At 34.4% G+C, this 19487-nt stretch overlaps 1 long non-coding RNA gene across 1 annotated transcript; it reads left to right on the plus strand.

The window, feature by feature from the left end:
• The first annotated feature begins 10416 nt into the window (after positions 1 to 10416).
• LOC148661377 (uncharacterized) lies at positions 10417 to 18994 on the plus strand. Its single transcript, XR_015939516.1, has 2 exons — positions 10417 to 10539; positions 18122 to 18994. It is a non-coding gene; the product is annotated as an uncharacterized LOC148661377 (long non-coding RNA).
• Positions 18995 to 19487: the final 493 nt, after the last annotated feature.

The following is a 19487-nucleotide window of genomic DNA, read 5'->3' on the forward strand; positions in this document are numbered from 1 at the left end:
AAATCACCAGAGATTAAAAACTAGTTTGGTGAGCTTTGCCTCTCTAGATATTCAAATGCTGTTTTAACTGCACCATGTACAGGGTATCTGGGTTTATCCCTTACATCTGCAGACATACTGTACCATGTTTTGCAAATGTATTCAGACTCTTCCTACGGTGTCCTGTGTTGTGAAATTATAAAATGATACATATTTGTAACTTAATATTATATTCAAAACCTGAAAGCTCAAACTGAAGACTTCTAAGGTCAGATAAGGTTCAATAAATGTTAACAAGACCAAAGGAGAAAAAATTAAATTTGTTGTTTGCATAAGTATCTGGAGGTAACTTTGGCCTTGTGCTTTAGTTCATTCTCACACTGAAAGGTGAATTTTTATTTTAAAAAAGTTTTAAGATTTGCCTGTACTTTCCTCCTTCCACTGTCTCCTCAGACTTGATAAGCTTCTTAGTCCCGACTGATGGGAAGCAGCCTCATAACACAATGATGCCATACTTGCTGAACAGAAAGGATGGTATTGACTGGATGATTCAATGTGTTGTTTGTACTTTACGATGCATTTCACTTCAGTTTATTTATCATATGCACAAGTGCATTAACAACAAATTGCTCAAGTGTTGATGCATGTGACTTTAAAACATATTTTGCCACATGTTTTCAGTATCACTTCAACAATCTTTGTTGCAAACTCCATGCAGCACTTAAAATTTTGTTTTCAGTAATGGCTTCCTTCTTTCCACTGTAATACAGGCCAGCTTTGACTCATTTTTTGACTCATTTGACAGCATTTTTTCCTATTTCAACCACTGAACTGTATTGCTTTTTTAAAGGCACTTTTGGGTTCACAGTGGTGTACCTTCTACTTTTCTTCTTGCCCTGCTGCTCAGTTTGGTGGGACAGACGGTTTTAGGCAGTGTCTGACTGGTATCATACACCTCTTACTTCTTAATGATCAACTAAACAGTGCTCAAAGGTATATTCTGTCTTTGAATATTTTTCTACTCTTCTCTTGGTCAGTGCATTTGTACAACTTTATCCTTGATTATTTTGAATACTCTTTAATTTTCATGTTTGAATCTGGTTAAAATTCACTAATTGATGGACCTTACACAGACAGATGTATTTATTCTGAAATCACGAGAACCACTACTATTGCAAAGAGACAGAGGCTCTCAACTACTGTAATTGTGTGACTAACTAATATAATTTTGTGTACCTTAACTAAGTTTGCCATTGCAAAGGATAAACGTACACAATTATTACCTTTCCATATAATATATCATATTAATTATCTATTTACATTTTGTTTTTTGCTTTGAATGTGTTGTGTAGTAGGTGCATATACAGTAACAGAAATAAATTGCTACTCCAAAGTATCATTAATGCAAGCTTTAAAGCTTGTGTGATTGTGTGATTATCTTAAAATGTACTGTGTTTACAAAAAATAAACAGTAAGTTAATAAGATAATTTCCCTAATTGGTGGAGTATTTTCTCACCATTTCTTAAAGTAATTATCATTGTCATCTGATAAACTGAATACAGATATACAGAAGTGTTGTAAATTATTCAGGTTGGGGAATTAAAATTAATCTTCTCCTGTATGAACAGTACTTTTGGAAAGAAAACTACAGACAAACAAAGTATTAAAATCACAAATTAAATCAAATTAAATTAAGTTAATTTAATTAAATTAAATGTCATTGTATTAAAGGTGGAAAATTAAACCTATATTTTATTTAAAAGAACACAGATACCAATATTTAAAGAAGGCTGAGTGCATTATTAACAAACAAGCTACAGTACTTTAAAAATACTGTATGTAAAAACTGTATGTGTTATGTAGTTCAGCATAATAATCCTACATAATGTGTACCATGACGTCTTTAAATACTACACTGTTAGCAGTGAACAGGAAATCCCAGTGGAAAGCAAGAAGATTTGGCAAGCTGAGAAAGTTTTTTTTAAATTCTTCTTCCACCCACTGATAAAGGCAGCAGGGTTGACTGAAGCCCCTCCCTCGGCACTATGGGTAATGGAAAAAATGATGTTGGAATTCCAGTCTGTGAGCAAATATGCACACTTTGACCTATGCTCCTGCACCAGCCAAATTCATTCAGACAGAAATAGAAAAACCTGGGAATCATGTTTTTAAGATTTTAAAAGCAGTGTTTTGTTCTTTTATTTTACAACCATGTATTTAATAAGTAAGAGAGAACATAAGTATATAAGCCTTTTTTATAAGGGATTCAATTGTGTCTCTGGTATTAATATGTTGTATCCTCTCTCTTTCCTTATTAATGATGCGTTTATTTTCATTAAAAAATAAAACTCAAAAATATTTAGTTTAGTTTGTATGGTAATCTCAACATTAAGTTTCTAAAACAACAGATTTTTTTATGTTTTACTTAAAATGTTTTCCATATTTCCAAGGTGATTTATATGTTACCAACCAATGTTTAGGGAATACTTAATATTTAATAATATAAAATATGTCTGAAATTGTTCTAATAAAATAGCACTTGGGCATTTCCTTAATAGTTAAATTGTATAGAAAGTGAGCAAATTGTGTGCACATAGCTATAACTCTGACTTGGTATGCAATAGATCTGAAGGAGTGAGGAAGCTGCTTTAAAAACTTAATCATCTTCAAGGTCTGTTGATAAAGAAAATGTAAACTAAAGGATTAGCTATGAAAGAATGTTATTAACTCATACAAGCACTTAGAATTCTGAAAAAACCAAACCTGAGATGGGTTTTTAAATAATGTTTTTGTTTTGTAACTAAAGTTTACAGCTTTTTTTATTTGGATTAAGAATGGTCTTGAGATACAAAAAAGAAACAAAAACCTTATGCTTCTGAATTCACTTTATGCTGTATGTGAACATAAAATTATTGTTTTGGACAGGGAAAAGTGGGTGTGTATTAAAAGTCACATTCTAATAATACACAAACCACAGCCTCCTCTATGCAGTCATTATTATATCCATTAGCTCTTTCATACAAAGAAGTATCCACACTCCCTTAAAATCCTCTTCAGGCTTTAGGAAACCTTGACTATAGAAAAAACAACAACATTGATCTACCTTGAACAATTCCAAAAAAAGAGGACTTTGAGGATTGTGGCTTAAGTACTTTTTGTAATCTTTAATCTGTACCTCCATGTTTGCTCAGATGCTTATTGTTTTTTTATTCTTACAAGAAAATACCACCACACTACCAGGGAGTCATAATAATCACCCTTTATTATGCAGAGATAAAGTAGTTCACATTTAAAATTTAAATTTATCGCTAGGTTTATTTTTATTAGCACTTTCATCTTTCAGTGAAATATTTCTACGAAGTACTTCCAACCTTCAGTCATAAACCATCATGATACTGCTTTTGAAATATACAGTATATAACAATCTTAATGTTGAACTGTACAACCACTTTTATTCTTATTACTGAACTTTTTCCCATATTCAAAACATTTTGGCACATAAATTCTCATTGCTTCTTATAAGAATTTAGGTTCCTATATGTTTGGAAAATAGGGATTTTATGTTTAATGGATGTGGTTTTGTAAAGTGCTACAGAACATTGATTCCTTACCTAAAGCCTTACACACATAAACATATACCTCTAAAGCCTTTTTAAGACTTCATTATGTTTTATATTTTGTATTATAAAGCATGGTTGTGAAGATTAATTAATTTTTTAAAGGAATTTTATTGAATAGCTCTAATTGATGAACAAGTGCTGTTTTGTCAGTTCATTTGTCTTTTATTTTCCAATACTCCCCCACTTAATAAGACTCTGACACCCACTGCTACTGTGATACCAAAGCACGGAAGTGATCAGACTCAACTACTTTGTACTTTTTCAAAAAATTTCTAACTATATTTTATTTATCTGTTGCTGGTCGGTTAGCCTTAGTTTTATGACTGGATATATAGTTCAGAAATTAGTATTTATATACAGTATGTTGTATATACTGTATACACTAACTTTTTATCATTCAGAATGAATACATATGTGCAGTGTATATAAACCAAAGAGACTGAACAATATAACCATCAACATCTACAGTATCACTAGGTCTTAACATAGTGCTTCTATGGCTTTCTCTCTGAAGAGGTGGAATGGCAAACTTGTGGAGTTAGAGGGTAAAGAAATTTATGAATACTGAAATGAAGTTGTTTAGTTCAATAAAATCCCCATGGACTTTGTATAGAGTGCATATTGAAAATCCCTATTTTATAAGTACTGTACATATCCCCTTGGCTTTAAAGAGGAAGTTACATCATCTCTGTGTACAGTAGGACATTGAATGTCCTGTTTCAATATTCTCAAAACATAAAGTGAAAATGGAATGACTCCCCACTGTCTGAGTTGCAGGTTAACCCAAAGAGTAAAAGTACCTCTGTACACTGGAATGCAATTAACCCGCAACAAGATTTCAATTCAGATGGTTCACAGTCTCTACAAAGTCATTTGAATTGTTCCTTTAAATATATGACACATTTCTGCTATTCCCTGTGTGATTTCTGATTCCTGTGTGAGCAAGGCCTATAAAATCAGTCCCATTAGATAGGTCCATAATATCTCTGCCAATTAATTGTGGTTCTTTATCCTTGTGGAAGACACACAGTTTAGTCCACAAGGGATCTTGGCCTAAATCTATCTGTACAGAAAATAAAAGAACATTGAGGAACTAGTGATTAGACTTCATCAAAGCTGAAGTTAAGAGCTTTGATCTTCAAGGATTAATCACAACTATGCAGACAAGTAGGAAAGATGAAATGAAATAAAAATATTTTTTTTTCTTGATAAAATCTTTGAGTGCATTTTCTGATTTTCTAGGGTATAATATTTATTTTTATTTCCAGAAATCTGAAACCTAATATTTGACATAGGTAGAATTTAAACAGCATACATTTGCTTGATTGTTTTGGAAAAAGCTGCAAGCTCAGACTGCTTGCATCCATTTTCTAATTTTTGAATCACCCACATTACATTTTTATTATATTTTCTAGTGTCTGGCATTTCACTGTTGTATAGACTTTAATTCAGAGGTATCTGGAACAACTGATTTGCTGGATGTTTGGCTTTACAGAACTTAAACATTTCTAAATGTACACACACTCTTTACTTAAATTAACTAAGTTATTAAGATGTCAAACCATTATTCACCTTTTAAATAGGAATTCTCTATTGTGCACTGTGCCATCTAGAGGTCAAATACATACAGTATTAAAAAATATAATCTTTTAGAGCTGTGAATATAATGTTGGAATAAGTCTGTACAAAAATGATCACTACCGCTCAAAAATAAATGTCAAAATCCCTTTATGTGACACATCATGTTAAAAGACAATACTGCAACAGAACTGTGGAGTGTTAAACTTTTCTTTCAATTTCTTTCAATAGAGTAACTAAAGCACATGAATATGGTTTAATATAATGGCAAAGATCTTGGTAAAAAAAGTTTTATGAAGAAAAGACACATTTGGGTCAGTATGTGGGACAAATGACTAGCATCTTTTTAAAAAAAAACTTTTTTTTTCTTTTCAGCACAGTTGTTAAGGTCCTCTGGTCCTTAAAGGTATCAGTGGTTTACTAATGAAGGTCCTGACAGTTAAAAATTATATGTGGTTCTAATATTTTACCTAGTGCATCAGATAATTATTGTTTTAAACTATGTGAAGAACAAGTAAAAGCACAATATTCTAAGACTGCATTTGAAAACCTGAAAATCAATTCAAATCCAACAGCCCTCTCCCTCCCACATATCCCAAGTTCCATCCTACACACACAAGGACAGTATCTGATGAGATTAATATATTATCCTTTATATACTGAGCAGTAACAGAAACATCAATCTGTGAATCCAAGTATGTATTTAGAATAATAAAGTACATACATTTCAGATACCAATTAATTCATTCAATCTTTTTGGCCTCCCTTATTTTGATTACTTGATCATTCGTGACCGACCAAGATGAATATGTGACTTTCAATGTTGCTTAAACACTAAATCCCCTCATTAAGGAGAAAGTAAATTGGACACAGGTGTTTTAACAGTTTTAACTGATTTAACCTGTTGATCCTTACGTCAGATGAAAATAAATAAAAAAACACATTGAAAGGATTTGCGAGGGTGGCAGAGTGGCACAGTGGTAAGCATTGCAATGTTGCACCACTGGGGCCCTGGGTTCAATTCTGGAGTGTGCTGTCTGTGTGTAGTTTGCATGTCTTACCGATGTTCGCGTGGGTTTCCTCTGGGTGCTCCAGTTTCCTCCCACAGTGTCCTGGTAAATTAATTGGTTTCCGGAAGGATTGGTCCTGGTGTGTGTGGTTGTGTCTGTTTTTGCCCCACAACAGAGTGATGTCCTGTCAAGGGTGAACTCCCACCTTGCAGCCATTGCTTGCTGGGACAGTCTCAAGCTCCCTTGCAACCCTGTACTGTGTAAAGTGGTTAGAAGATGGATGGAAGATGGAAAGAAATTTATATGCCCAACTTATCAAGAGCAATGTCTTTGTGGGATTACTATGGTGGAGACTGTAATAAGTCACTCTGGTGGACTCGTTAGTGGCAGAGTCAGATAACTTTGTGAATTTGTTGCACATTTAAGTCATTTGTTTCTTTTAATACTCGGTAAGTCCTGTGGTGAACTTAGAAAACAAACTTGAGGATAAGGCACTGGGAGCTAAATGTAAAACATAGCAATCATAAATCACTGAAAACTAAGCTAAAAAGTAAGCTAAAGTCCAACTGAGAATACTTTTGCTGTATTTAATTTTTTTAATCTGTTGACAGTTGTGCATTTGAGTCCTGGTTAGATGACATGAGTGGAAAATGATACATCTTTCCAAAGATTAAAGTTTATTTTCACTCTCTTTTAAATCATGATTTCTTTTAAGAAGTCGTTGTGGAACGAAATTCACAGTAAACCAAGTTATTGCTTGTGTGCCAGTAAACAGAGAAGACCATTTCAAGCCTTGGATGGAAGAAATTGCCTTTTAAGGGCACCAAATGTCACAAAGTTTTGCACTTGGAAGCAAACCAAATGAAACTTAATAAAAATAGCCTGAGAATATTCTTGCTTGAAATTATTGTAAAACTGTAGTTTTCATAGAACTAACATTCAAATTATTTAACTGATTCAACGTTACTGATTTAAAGCACAATAACAACTTTTCACATGGATAAACCTTTTTCAATGCTGTCATATATCATACGCAAAGACTAGACATTGTCTACATTTATAGGTGTTATAATATTTTAAGATCTGTGTTTGTATTGTTGCAGCCATCAAATCTTTGTTACGGAAATATACCAAAACATTATTTATATCTGAAATAAAACTGAATTTTCCTGAGATCCTGTTCTTTGTTCCTAGGGACAGGGAATTCTCTGCTAATAAAAAAGTGTTGCATAGTCATACTTAATTTACTCCACTTGTGGCATTCAAAGTTGTGATGGTGTTTCATCTCATGATGGCCAGAAAGCAGTGTTTGAATCCTGCTTTCTCACTGATAGTGGCTGAGCTGTAGTCTTTGATCTCTGTACAGTATATGTCAGGTAAGGGTCACACACTTCAATCCTTTAGACAGCTCTTCATCCGACTTCCTGTTGTGCTCTTTCAATCTCCCGCCTCCAGCAGTTTGTTTTTCCATAACGTTTACCCCAAAAGCCTCTCCTTACTCCTCAAAACAGAGAGGCAAGCAGCAGTAAAATGTAAATGTTGCTTTATCAGAGAATGGGACACCAAAACCTCTGAAAATAGAAGATGTTTATATAAAGGTTTCTAAATAAAGTCAGGAGTATGATGTGATGCTTTAAAAAGTGTTTTGATATTCGGTGACTTTATGAGTTCCTTCATCCATCCATTTGCTAAACCGTGTTATCCAGTACAGGGTCATGGGGGAGCCAGAGCTTAACCCGGCAAGCAATGCTCACAAAGCAGGATACACATCCTGGATAGGATGCCTGTCCATTGCTGGGCACACACAGGCAGAAACACACATACTCGCCACCAGGGTCGGTTTACCCAGAAACCAATTAACCTACCAGTGTGTCTTTGGACTATGAGAGAAAACCAGAGCACCCACAGGAAACCCACAAGAACACAGAGAGAACGTACAAACTCTCCCAGCACCCAGGAAACGCATGCATCTATGTCCCAACTGTTTCACAATCCTAGAATTCTCAGATTCCTTTCCTAATCAGCCACACCCAGTATGTCATGTCAATATATTTGACCAATTCACATAAATGCTGGTAGAATTTCTGGTCTGTTTGATTGCTACAGTATATGCCATGAAAGATGATGGTGTCCTTCTATATGAATCTTATGTCTATACAACTAGGTACTACTGTATATGACAAATGTGCTATCGCGTGATCACATAAAGTACAAGACAATTACTATCGCGAATTACTATCGAGTAATTACGAGATAAGGGGGCGATTTATTTTTCCTTGATGGCGGCAATGTGTTTCCCTACTCCCCCACCCCGACCTCTTCTGTAGGACGTTTCTTATTTTTCAAAGCTGGAGGTAGTGAGGGGCCCCCTGTGGGCACAGGCCCCGATTGGGTCAAATAGGTTCAATGCATGCATTACTCTAAGTAAAAGTTTGGGAGAATATGTTCACTTGTTTAACTCTGTGCTCCACCTTATAATGTACTGAGAAAAAATTAGAATTTCGACCTACAGAGACTGATTGACATACTAATTACTTCATAGTTTTAAGACTGGATTTAGCACTCACTGGGGTCAGCTAAATGGTCACATTATTTTTAGATTTTCACGTGCATTAATGTGCAGTGGGATGTGTCTCAGATCAACTGAACTGCATTCATTAGAAGCCTTTAAGAGCCATCAAATCAATTAATCTGTCACTGCTGTTTGATCTGCTTGCAAGTCCCATTGGTGAAACACCATAGAATGAGGGCAGATAAATAATTCAGTACACGGCTCTGAGCTTTACACATTGGTGTCCTGACTAATAATTCAGCTTATTTCATTAGCATGCCTGTGTACAGACACAGATTTAAAATTCTGCACCACAAAAATGAGGGCTGCAATTCAAGCAGAGTGAAAGTGCCTTAATAACATATTATATTTTTTTAAATGATGCACGCAGGAAAAGAAGCTTTATAATTGATTTCACTTTTGACTTGCTTTTCATTCAAGAGGACATTCAAGAGGACATTGATCAGGAAACTGTTCAGCAGACAGCCTTGAAAACACACACACAAACAAAACTCTCCTGGAGTGTTGTCAAGGCAACAGATAGATCCTCTTGGTCAGATTACAACAATCTACTGAGAGGCATAAATAAATACATTTTAACTAATACATTATGACTTTTACTTATTACAGAAAACATTGAACTTTGACCACTGACTCAACACAAGATAATGCTGATTAAATAAAAATGGATTGTGTATGTCACTCTTTTTGTAGTTGTGCTCCTGATTGTAACCATAAAAAATTGCATTTCTAAACTTTTATTTGGACTGTTTCTCAACATTTTCTATGCACATTACACATTTCACATTTTTGAGCTTATGTCATTAAAATTATTAATGAGCACATTAGAATAAAATAAAAAAGAGAACTAGGCTCACAAATTCTTCTGCTTTCTGGTAGCTTTCAATAATATATGGTGCAGACGATACAACCTATATATTCATGTATTCATCCAAACTATGTGACACATAATTTGAACAACAATATCATGGCAACTGTATGCAAAAATAAAACTTAGACACATTGAGAGAGTCAGAGAGGATGATTGCATTTTAACAATATTTCAGTAGTAAATGATAATTTTACTTTACTGACTGAGTTTTAAGTCAGGCTTATAGATTGCTTACAAGTCCATCATGACAATCATGGAACTGACTACTAGAGGAATATCATTAGATATTGACTTCCAAAGCTGATTTGAGTTCCTCAATATGCCTCAAGACAGTAAAAGATGTGTAAACAATGACCACAGAACTGTTCCTTTGATGTTCTTTTTACTCCTGAATAATCCATTAGAAAATGTTACTGTGAAAGAATCCACTCTTGAGATTTCTGTAGATCTGAAATCATGGGAGTTTAGACTTCGTTGTTTGAGCAAAGCTAGAAACTGAAATGTTTTTAAATATTGCAGAAGATCGATTAAATATATTTGTGCATTAAAGCTAATTAGGGTGCAATTATCTTTTCATTTAATGCATGTCAGAACTTTTATTATGTTTTTATAGCAAACAAACCAAAATCAGGCTTACAGTAGTTCTCAACAGGGCCACAGGGACAGCAGGCGTACTTAATTAAGTCCTGAGGGAAAGAGAAAGGGGCATGGCTTTGTCAGGCATTTGTTCTTTTTAAGAGTTGAGGGAAATAAGGGAGTAGGAGGGATGTACAGTAGTTCACTCTTCCAGCCTGCTGTCTTGGGCAGGGTGAACAGAGCAAGGCCAAGGGACTGTTTCTCCCAGACCCTGCTGAGGCAAGAAGCGACTGCTGCAACATGTCTTCCTTTCCAGGTACAGTATGTAAAATGTGAGTACAACAAAAAGGAAGTTATTGCATCTGAACTATTTAAAAAACTAGCACATTTTAACTCCTGAAAATGTTATAGCTAATTCTGTTTTGAAGTCTGACTGAAAAGACAATCAAGTCTGCGTACAGTATTTCTTTCTAGTGTGGCCTTGGTTGCACTGAGTTCTGTCACTAATGGCACAGAAGATAAGTCACTATTGCAACTTCCTTTTTTCAGTGTTGAATCAGCATAATGACATTGATTTTTTGATTGAGATTCTACATATATTTAGAAGTTATGACTGGTAATGAAAATGCATTATTTTTTAATACCAGTTTATAAAGGCTTTAGTATATTTCATACACTCAAATTCGATTTACAACCTGAAAGGTGTAATTACCTTATTATTATTGTATTAGAATGAGCATTGTGTCCTCTTTTATACCCCACAAATCTGTATGTCCATTACAGTGCTACATAGCTGAGTTGATCTACTGTAATATGAGAAATAGAAAACACATTTTCACATGGACACAAATTCTCAGAGACATGTAAATTTACATGCCGTTTATTGTTTGCATCCAGTCACAAGACTCCAGTCACCAAACTGACACTACTGAACTAACTGCGCTGCAGTCCAACAGGAATTGCTTTTCATAGTCGGCTCTTCAATGACTGCCTCTCAAACCCTCAAGCCACACAGAAGGCTCAGTTGCAGCTAGGTGTACTTAAGTGCTGTCTGACTTAAATAACTAAGCTTTATTTTTTATTGTATCATATTTATAGTTGTATTTTAGTTTTAACTTCCAGCAATTTCTACAGTAGTTCTTTCTTAGTTTTAGTTTGTGATTACTGTGATCAGCCTAAAAAGAAACCTTTTAAAGAACACTTCATGGGAAGATCACTGTTTAGTAACAGTGTATTGCCAGGTGGGTTTGAAGCCATATTCACAGGCAAAATCTTGTGGAAGTGCAGTCTGACAAACATCTACAGTATGCTGTATAGAGGCTATTAAGTATGTCATGCATTTGTACAAAGTGACAAAGCAAACGGTGTAATTTGCTGTTGCTTTGTTGCTTGGCTGCTCTTTACTGTGACAGCTGACAGCTTAATTATTATCAATCAGTTGCAGACTCTTCAAGAGGATTTGTGTGGGTGGGTCACAGCAGTTTAAGATAGGGTTCTACTCGATAAAAACAATGCAGGAAAAAAGAAAGACATCAGTCACAACGGAGCTCTTGCAAACACACCAGCCTAGTTCTGACTTTTGCAATATCCAAATTCCAAGAGAATGTGGGTGGCATGTTTGTTCAATATCTAGTTCAATATTAATAATTAATCCCACTGAAGTTTGGCTTGTTATTCCTCCTTTTGTTTCTGCTGTTGTTTTCGAGAAATATCCATGTACAGGAGGGGGAGAATTTTAGGTGGTTAGACATTTCCTTTAATGCCTAAAAAACAACACACAAGCATCTTGAAGGTTACTGTAAAGATAATGCTTGAAAATTCTTAACTGATTTATTGATAGCAAAATGTGCATGACAGTGCACTTATTATTACTTTATATCAACAGACTCCATCCTCTGAACAAATTGTATGACAGATACTCTTAGCAGTTAAAAAGAAATGCATTATTATTTGTTACATTCTGATCACAGTTCAAAGTAATCTCTTAAATATCCAGTAGGTGGCAATGTTATACACAACATAATTACCGTCAGGTTTTGTGTAGTACAATAAACAATCCTGTTTCAGCAGCACTGTTTATACTAGAAACTATCCAGGCCTGTCAATGGTGTATTAAAAAGCACACTTCCAATATCAATGTCTCACGCACATGAATATTTATTTATGATGATATTTAAAGGCTTAATTGAGTAACATAATTGCTCAACATTAAATATAATTAATTTTAAGAATGTTTCACATCTGTTTTATAATACTCCTTATTTTTTTACAGCATGAGGCATTCTCTCAAGTCAATTGAAGTAAAAAGAAATGTTTTAAGTTTTATGTTTTGTTGAAAAAGGATGTTTAGAGAGGCTTAGTGTCCATGGACTGTCCATGTATATGTTATATACAGTACAATACATAGTTTAGGGCTTTAGTTTCAATATCACACTGAAATTAAAGACACAAATTCACATCAAAAGGGGTAAATATTTTATTGTAAAATGGATAAACTACTGTACTTGCTTATTGAAATACTTTGTGTTACTGTGTTTGAAATACTGATCTTGATCTTAGTGTAGCTTTTGATACAGTAAATTCAGTGTTGCTCAAACTCTTGGAGTCATTCTTGTATATCAATGGTACTGTCTTAAAATAGTTCTGCTCATATCTGAACGGCAGGGAGCATTTTGTTTCACTTGGTCTTCATTAATCCTTTGCTTTTTATTTTTATGCTGCCCTCTCGGTCAGATTATACGCAAACATTTCATTGTTTCATTGCTTGGCAGATGATACTCAGAGTTATGTTAAAACCTCCTCCTTCTCTGATTTCCCACATCCATCACTTATCTCTTGTCTGTGTCACATCAAGCTCTATCTGACATCAAATTCCCTTAGTTACAAAACAGAAATCTTTCTGGTGGGCAGCAAATGTAATATCCACCTGGAGAGCTTCACAGTAATGGTGGATGACTTCCCCATTCACGTGTCAGCCATAGTCAGGAATATGGTAATCATAATTGATCTTTTCCTATGTTGAAAAAATAACTATTTTTTTTCATCATAGAAATATTGCTGCATTAGGTAATTTCTATCAATGTCTGATGATGAGTTCTTGATCCACACATTTATAATGTGTGGCAAAATCTTGTGGAAGTGCAGTCTGACAAACATCTATGCTGTATAGAGGGTGTTACGTACGTCATGCATTTGTACAAAGTGACAAAGCAAACAGGGTAATTTGCTGTTGCTTTGTTGCTTGATTTCTGCAGCTCTATGGTCTATGTAACACTCTTCTCAGTAAGTTGCAATATGTCCAAAACTCTGTCTGCAGCTAGACTTCTATCTCACACCAGACCCTGGCAGCATATCAGTTCTACACTTAAATGTACGATATACGATCTTGGTTACTGACTTTTAGGGCTTTAAATAATCTGTCTTCATCATACATCTCTGAGCTTCTTCATGTTTACACTCCTTTCTTAGGCTCCGTTTAGTTGAGGCTGGTCCTTGGCTCACTGTACTTAGGACTAAATCTCACATTTTTGGTAACTGCTCCATTGCCATGGAATGGCCTTCCTCTGATTCTTCGAGAGGCAACATTCTTGACTCCTTAAAACTTAAAACTCACGTTTTTACTAGGGTCTATATCTGATTGCTCTAGACTGTAGTTTATGCGGTATGTTCTTGTTTTCATTTTTTCTTAAAGTTTTTATAGTATTTTTTCCTTTATCACTATGAAAAGTGTCCTTGAGTTTGGAAAGGTGCTTTATAAATAAAAGTGATTATTATTAATATTTTATGCAAAAATGTGAGGTTGCAGGTATTGATTAGCTCCACTAGATGGCAGAAATAAAACTACACTACAGAAAAGTTGCAAACCTGTGTTTGACTCAAGATCCCAAAAGTTTCACAATCATTTAAACTATTTCCAATTATATGCTGAAATCTATTGTAATAAAACAGGAATAATCTACACTTATTGAACATTTGTAATGAACACACTTTACGTTATGTGATATTCACCCCTTTAATAAATCCTTTGACGATTTTGAATACTTACATCAGATCCCCTCATAGAGTTGTCTGTTCAAGACTAAAAAAGCCTGTTAGATTAAGATATTGCCTTAAACCCTGGAATGCATCTGACTGATCTTCTCTGGCCAGATTCCATAGCACCAATAACTTCAGTGTAATGTGGAGAACAAAATTGGACATAATTTACTACTGCATTATACAATTTTAAAACAACATCCCTTAATTTAAATTCTACACTTTTAACTATACATCCTAGCATTTTTTTTGCCTTATTGATTGATACCACAGATTGTCTAGATGATGTAAATGACATGTCAAAATAAAGACCTCCGTTTTTTTCATATGTAGCCTCATCTATTTCTGTTTCCCATTTTGTATGTCTAATTTATGTTTTTACTACCTGCATGAAATGCCATACACTTGCCTACAATACCTGTGATTAAATACTGGTAGACTTCCTGCCTACACCTTATCAGCTTCTCCTGCAATGCTGACTGGGGAAACTAACGCAGCGGTGGGCAATCATTTGAAAAAAAAATAAAGCTAATCTATTCTTGTTGAAGAGTACAAAGACTTTTCTTTCCCTCCCTCATGTGAGGGAAATTAGTTAAGGAACATTTATTTTACCACATAAGTTAATTAAGAACAACTTCTCATTGACAATGACAGCCTGGCGTTTTATTTATTAGTGGACCGCACCAATTGTCTCACTCAAGAGTTCTCGCTCAAGTATCTCACGCAAGAGTTCAACCTCAGGGCCTCACTTGGGGTTTGAGATCTCTCCACACCTGTGCAGACCTTAATTACTACTCCACCATGCTGCAACAAGTTACATAGAATCGATCATTTATTATTTATATTATACAAAGGATCCCATTGCACTGTACATACAGTTCGGGACCCCCTTCATTCCCCACCAAAGTACATCAGTGGCTCTGTTCTCCTCCCCACTGATAGCTGATGATGAGTGTACTGTGCACACTTTGGCTGCCGTTGTACCATTCAGGTGGGGCTGCACATTGGTGGTGGAGGGGATCCTCATTACCTGTAAAGTGCTGTGAGTGGAGTGTCCAGAAAAGCACTTACATACTTAGTACGTAAGTGTAAAGAATTATTATTATTACATCAGAAAAAATTATGTTAAATGTAGGTAGGCCAGGTCGTCATCACAGTTTTTAAAACTATGTGTTATATTTTTCTTCTGTAGTTTTAAGATTTCTAATGTTGGAATACAGTACACATTTACTATTAAGGTGTAGTATGTATTTTAATAGTTTAATGTGTCACTAAGTTTTATTGTGCTTTGATTTATTTTTGGTTGGCTTAGGATATTTCTATATGGTGCCTTATTATTATGGTTATTATTCAATAGGGTTTGTGTGCCGCTTACAATGGTGTGAAGACACATGTTATCTACATTACTTAAGTATAGACAATTTAACAGAAAAAGGTAAGTAATACTTTTTTAAACTTGTATTAATTTGTGTGCTATTAGATTCAGTATTACTAATGTTATTGTTGCTAATGTTATCACTGTTGCTATTGTTCTGTGTGTTGTTATTGTTGAATGAAATCTGAATAAATCTCCAGAGATCTGAGTGGGAAGTGTCTTGTAGTCTACATAACCATCTCTTTTTTGTTAGTATTGAATAGCTTCATTGCCAAGCAACCAATGTATTTTATAATGGATTAAATTGTAAATATTTTATTTCTGGCAGTTTGATGAGACTCCATTTTACTTTGACTTTTGATTTTCTTTGTGGTGGTTTTTTGTCACAATAGTAATGGTAATTACTGTATATTGTATATGTGCATGTATGCTTGTATCATCTGTATGTAATGTATCTCTCTTCATGTTCTGCATCAATTCTGGAACAATGTATTTTGTCTTTGTCCTGGAGTAACGTTTTTCATAGTTAGTAGTACTATATTTTATTTTATTATAAACTATAAGTATTAACTGGATCAATGTTCTATGTTGGTTCTGAAGTAACAGGTCCTGTGTGAATCCCTCTGGATTCATGTGGGATTGAGCAGATCCTGGAGCAACACATCCTGTGGTGTACTTAATTCAGCCATCAGAGGGTAGAATTTCTTGGTCCTGACATTAGTACTGTATATTGTTACTTATTAATACTGCTTATTATATTACATCAAGTAGATGATATAATCATAACCATTATTTAACGATACATTTTTATATTTTATTACAGATTTGAGAGATTTAACAAAAGTCTTTAACACAAAACAAACTTTAAAGTCTGAAGACAACTGAAATCACAGTAGTTGAAGAACACAAAAAATAATGTATTTGAGAGGAAACCAGAGAAAGAAGAGACAAGGACACAGAAAAATGCATATACAGTACTAAACAAGAATGAAGACCATCAGCATTCTGTGTCAAATAAGCTTAAGAATACTGTACCAGCTGTGAATTCTAAATCCAGTAATTGTACCACACCTAAAGACAAAATTAAGGGGTATTACATATTTTTGCAGTCAGGATCTTGACATTACAGCAGTTATAGGAATACAGGAAATAAAGCAAATACTTCAGACATAACTTTTTAGAAACAGAAAAGTAATAATTAATTGCTTGGTGATTGACTGAAATCAGATATTTATCTGTAATTAGTAGTTTATTAAGGCTAGATTAGAGGTAACAAATGTATTCCTCTTTAAAAGATTTCCCAATGCACAGTTTGTTGAATGTCACCTTCAGTGTAAGGCTATTGAACGTTATTTCAGCTGTCAGCAAACAGGTAAATCATAAGACTTGTACTCACAGTAGCTGTCAATGCTGTTGCTCAGTATACCTCACTAGCGTTTATAGTATGAGGAAATCTGTCTGTTTAAAGATGTTTTCTATAGGGCAGACCTGTGCTCCCACTGCATTTGACAGCAATGTAAAGGCTGTAGATTTCTGAATTGGGTTCCCCCAGTGGCTGCAGAAGGACTTGGTAAATTTGGCATCCTGACTCTTCAGAGACTTGGAATGCATGACAGCCAGTAACAGATGTTCTATCACGGGCCAAATTATAGAAACCTCAGACAAGACACACCTGTTTACTCTCCTGCCTTAATGGTATTCTTCAACATAAATTTAAATTAGACTTTTAACCATGGCATCACCATGCTGCCTACTGAGTTTTCTAATTCAGTTTTCAAATATGTTTTACTCTAATATCTATCTCTTATACTCTATACTGAATGTCCTACGTCTTTAGTTTTATACATTTATTTGGTGTGGACTTATTTTCAGTTGAATCCTCTTGGCAAGGTAATTAATGTCAAAGAGAATGTATGCCGGCTCAGAAAAAGGTTTTGATTGATTGCCACTAGTGTTATCCTCTAATTTTGTGCTCTAGATGTGTTTCAGCACAATCTTGTGTTGCCATTACTGAATTCCTCCTTAGGGATTCTAAATGAGTTGCCTTGCTTCTTCCAAGTTCTATTACTATAGTCACCAATATAAAATAAACATGATACCCTTGTGATTATTAGTGTTTTAATGAGATGATTAACTACAAATCCATTCACGGGCTTAGAAATGACAACAACAACAATGACTAGACTAGTGCCTATATTTAGTAAGCACTTCTGATCATAACAAAAGACCTCAAAGCACCTCACAATAGAGCTTTGTTTGAACATTCAACAGAAACAACTCCTGGGTTGTGGATTTTTTAAAATCCTGTTACTAAGAACACCACAATAACAGCTTAGAATATACTGAAGACAGAGAAAATAAATTATGGTACAGTTGGTGTCTTCATAATTTGTAGGATTTTGAAGATAACTTAAAAGTATTAAATTTTTGCCTGTAAGGAAACATTTCAATAAACATTTCATACTCTTTTCATTCCCATTTTCTTCTTTTAACATTTTGACCAGTGCTTCAGAAATTCCTTGTGAACAATCTGAAAAAAGAGATATGCTCTGAGCAGATGGCTGAAAAAGTGGTCACACTTCTGGAGATTATCCCACAACCAAAGGCAAGGCAATGCTTGCCTTTGGAAAACATCTGAAGGTGAGAAAATGTCCATTTAATATTATTTAATCAAAATGGAATAAATAAGCTTTGGCTTTACTGTAAGAGTACATAACTGTTGCTTAAGGTTCAGATTGTTCAAAATTGGCATTTTTATTAAAAAACAGGAATAGGCACAAAGCTAATAAGCCATGACATTTACACAAAACACTGGATAATTTAAAAAACACATAATTATCAACACCTGTATAATTACATTAAATGTATCCCAAAGACACTGCAGGCAGCAAAACCTCAAATCAGTGTAACTAGGAACAAACTCCAGATGTTTTGGCTGTTACAAAATAGAAACTTTCCAGGAAAGTATCCAAAACAACAAGAACTCAATGACTGGAATAAATTCAAAACCCCAGTTCCATTTCTAAAACACAGAGAAACTAGGCGAGACTGCTGAAACCAAGTAAACATGCTTCTGAACGAACAGACCCCTGTTATATGTTATTGTAATGGTGGTAATGGTGTTAATTTGTATTAATGTAGCACAGATAATTATCTGAGAATTGTAAATGAAAGATATTTAGAATTTAGCTACAAATTAGAAAAATAGAGAAGCGAAAGGACAAAATGCGGAATAAAAGGACAAAGTTGTGAATAATGCCTTTATATCTTTTTTCCCCCATAAGCTGAAACAATTCAATTTTAAGCTCAAAGCCTGTTCTTGTTAATACACTAGTACTAATAATTTCACCAAATAAAAATTACCCATGTTACTGAAACATCGTTTGGCTGGTTTTATTAAAACTTAAAACTTAATCCTTGCTTCAGAAAGAAGGATTTATTTCTTAAAATCATGTGAAAATAAAAATATGTAGATATGCTTGTGTCTTTAACTTATACATCTTGTCTTGTGCACAAAAAGGAGTTAAGCACACTGGACAATTTTTCTGCCAGAAGAAATTCTATCAACTCAATAGTAGTTTTTCTATTATTCCAGTAGGGGGCAATACATTTTGTAAAATTATGCTGCATAACTCCAAAAAGAGTACTTAATATTCTTATTAAGCAAATCATTGATGAAGAAGTTTTATCTATGAATTGTAAAGTCATTTGAAAAAGACTAATCTATAAAATTAGGCTCTCAACATTTATTTTCAGCACATCCATAATTTTAAGGTCGTTTGTTTAATGTGGTGTTAGAGCTGTAACATGACAACTGAAGAAGGCTCCATAGCAATGTGTCTCTTTTGTGTCTCTTCTCTTTTCAGCATG

The sequence above is a fragment of the Lepisosteus platostomus genome, chromosome 6 (genome assembly GCF_059453375.1).
Source record: "Lepisosteus platostomus isolate fLepPlt1 chromosome 6, fLepPlt1.hap1, whole genome shotgun sequence".
Lineage (NCBI taxonomy): Eukaryota > Metazoa > Chordata > Actinopteri > Semionotiformes > Lepisosteidae > Lepisosteus > Lepisosteus platostomus.